This window comes from Acomys minous, assembly GCF_964271855.1.
Source record: "Acomys minous genome assembly, chromosome: 13".
Lineage (NCBI taxonomy): Eukaryota > Metazoa > Chordata > Mammalia > Rodentia > Muridae > Acomys > Acomys minous.
Genome location: NC_140495.1, coordinates 1,166,156 through 1,169,428, shown reverse-complemented (window position 1 = coordinate 1,169,428; position 3,273 = coordinate 1,166,156). Strand labels below are relative to the sequence as shown.

General features: G+C 44.8%; 1 pseudogene across 1 annotated transcript; it reads left to right on the top strand.

Moving 5' to 3' along the window:
- The first annotated feature begins 338 nt into the window (after window positions 1-338).
- LOC311580753 (zinc finger protein 120-like) lies at window positions 339-1,674 on the top strand (annotated as a pseudogene). Its single transcript, XR_014783541.1, has 2 exons — window positions 339-418; window positions 1,034-1,674. The product of XR_014783541.1 is annotated as a zinc finger protein 120-like (transcript).
- Window positions 1,675-3,273: the final 1,599 nt, after the last annotated feature.

Sequence of the window (3,273 nt, the reverse complement as noted above, 5' to 3'; positions counted from 1 at the left end):
GTTCAGGCCGTTACCAGTGAACGTTCTTTGCTTCCTGGTTGTTGCCTCAACAACTCTTAGCTGGTACTTCAGCACCATGTGCCTGCCTGCTTCCTGCCATGATGGCCATGACCTCTAACCTTCTGAAGCTATAATCCCCAAGATTCTTTCTTCTTTAGCTTGTCTTGTTCATGGTGCCTTACCATAGCAGTAGAAAGTGGACTAAGACAACTGTGTCCCCCAGAAACTCACCAAGATGCTAGGGTCTCATTTTCATGGGATTTATTTCTTAGCGTCTGGTATCTGTGTCTCCCCAAGGTCCTTCAGAAGCGTCTGTTTCTTTCTGTTGGACTCCACCAGTGTCTTATGAGGCGGCAAGGTGATCAAGACTCTTGTAGAATAGAAGAGTGAGAGAGTTGCTATTACTCTGGACAAAATGGTGAGGGTGCGCCGCTGTTCCTGCCCAGGAAACGCAAACTGCTTTCAGTTCTCTTCTGCTTCCTAGGCTAGAGAAGGAAAAAAGAAAAAAAAAAAAAGGCTGTTGTTAACCGCCTTCAGACATGGCCATTTTCCCTCAGTGCTGCTCCTGGTGTCTGCCAAAGGGAAAAGGGCTGGCGGCCTCCCTTCACCCCTTGCGTTTGTGAGTGTAGGCAGCTCAAGCTTTATTGGAAGGAAACTGATGTTCTGTGGCCTCCTTATCGAGGAAGAGGAGGAGGAACTTTCTAATTGCACTGCGGTCCAAGACAACTACAGCCGATCCCACTCCAGTTACCTACCTTACCAGGGCAAACGCTGCCATTTCCCCAGAGATAGTCCAGTGTCACCACGTCATTACAAGGAGCATCTTCCTACCATGAACATCACTGGTGTCTGCCCAGAATAATTGTGCCAAGGAGCATTTGGCCTTCTGTCCTGACAAGTACTGCCAGGGTGGCTGCAAATGGCTTATTGGCCACCTGCATGGATGGTACCAGCTTGGATGGGAGTTTCCCTGATTCTAGTTTCTTCTGCCATAGTAGCTGATGTGTAAGATCTCTCCCTCTCTCTGAGAAAGAGCAGGAAGGAAAGGAAGAATACACATGAGGAGGACTGGGCAATACCAGGAGAAATGGACTAGACGTAGGAGAAGAGGAAAAAGCAGAAGATGGCGTCAGAACTCCTGCACTTGGAATAATGGATAGTTGTGAGCTCCCATGTAAATACTGGCCATTGACCTCAACTGTTTTCAAGAGCAGCAGGAGCTCTAAGCTGGATGCAGTGACCTATGATGATGAGCATGTGAGCTTCACTCGGGAAGAGTGGGCTTTGCTGGATCCTTCCCAGAAAGTCTCTACAAAGATGTGATGCTGGAGACCCACACGAACCCCCACTGCTGTAGGCTACAATTGGGAAGACCATAATATTGAAGAACATTTTCAAAGTTCTAGAAGACATGGAAGGCACGAAAGAAGTCATAGCAGAGAGAAACACTCCGAATATACTCAGTGTGCTAAAGCCTTCCCATATCAGAGTCAGCCTCAAAGGTATGAAAGAATTGATTTTGGAGAGATACCCTATGAAGTTATTCAATATGGTGTAACCTTTGCACATCACCGTAGTTTCCAATATAAAAGAGCACATTCTAGAGAGAAAGCCTATGAGTGCAATCAATATGGTAAAGCCTTTGAATGTCATATTTTTCTTCAAAGGCATTAAAGAATTTCATATATGAGAGAAATCCTATGAATGTATCTATCCAATGTGCAAGTCATTGTCACCTTCAAAGGCATAAAAGAACCATATTGGAGAGAAACCCTAAAAATGTAATCAGTGTGGTAAAGCCTTTGCACATCACAATCATCTTCACATTCATAAAAGACTCATACTGAAGAGAAACCCTTTGAATGTGACCAGTGTGGTAAAGCCTTGGCATGTCCGGGCATCTTCGAAGGCATGAAAAAGCTCATCCTGGAGAGAAACCCTGTGATATGGTGAAGCCATTTCACAATTATGTAGTCTCTATCAGTATAAAAACACTCATACTTGAGAGAAACCTTGTGAATATATTTAATATGGTGAAGCCTTTCCACATTTCTGCTGAAGGCCAGCTTCAACATCACAGGATAAACTGAGGCAGGACATAGAGTCTATAGCTGATAACTCAACCATATTTTTCTCTGGTGGAATAATGCTTGATTCACTTGAGCCTGTTCTCCCTTGGACAGCAGAGGGCTGGTACTGCTTGTCGCCAGCAAAGAAGAAAAAAAAAAGGAAAATTCACACATACACACACTTGATGGATGGAGTGAGACAAGCTCTAACAACTTTATTTTTTCTCCCATAGCTTACTCCAGAAAAATTGTTCAAGCAGTATAAAAATTACCATGTAAAAAAATTCTCTCTCTCTCTCTCTCTCTCTCTCTCTCTCTCTCTCTCTCTCTCTCTCACACATACACACACACACATACTTGTGCCTTTCCAGTCAATGGTCTTATTTATGATAGTGTTGGAGATGTCTAATTGAAATATTTTATTTATACCATTTTCTTTTGCCATTAATTAAAAAAATATTTATTTATTTTTTGTTTTTCAAAACAGAGTTTCTCTGTGTATCCTTGGCTGTTCTGGACTCACTTTGTAGACTAGACTGGCCTCGAACTCACAGAGATCTGCCTGCCTCTGCCTTCCGAGTGCTGGGATTAAAGACGTGTGCCACCATGCCTGGTAAAGATTTGTTCTTTATTTACTTTCACACACTAGATTTATCAGATATATTTGCCACTACAGCACCATCCTGTCTTAGAGAACTTCCTTCAGACACATCCTTGAGAGCGACAGTGCACAAAATTAAGTTCCTTGAGTGTCCTTCATGTACCCTCAAAGGCTGCTGAAAACTGCCCACAGCCTACTCTCTCAAGGGAGAGCAGCCTTAGAGGCCCCTTCACCTTGCCAGCTGGAGACAGGCCCCTAAGACGTGTGACCGTGTCTTCGTTGGTCAGGAACTTGTTCCGGGCTCAGTGCAGCATCTGGAGACCCCATGCCTGGTGGTAAAAGTCCTGGCTCCTCACGCTCCCAATTGTGTCTATCAACCACTGCTTTGCTCTGTGTGGTTGCCATGGTGACTCAAGCCTGGCCTGAGGCTGTGGGGCATCGGTCCTCCTAAATAAGGATTTTGTTTTTTAGAGGTTTCTCTGTGTAGCCCTAACCTGTCCTGTTACTCACTCTGTAGACCAGGCTGGCTTCGAACTTAGAGATCTGCCTGCCTCTGCCTCCTGAGTGCTGGGATTAAAGGCGTGCGCCACCATCACCCGGCTG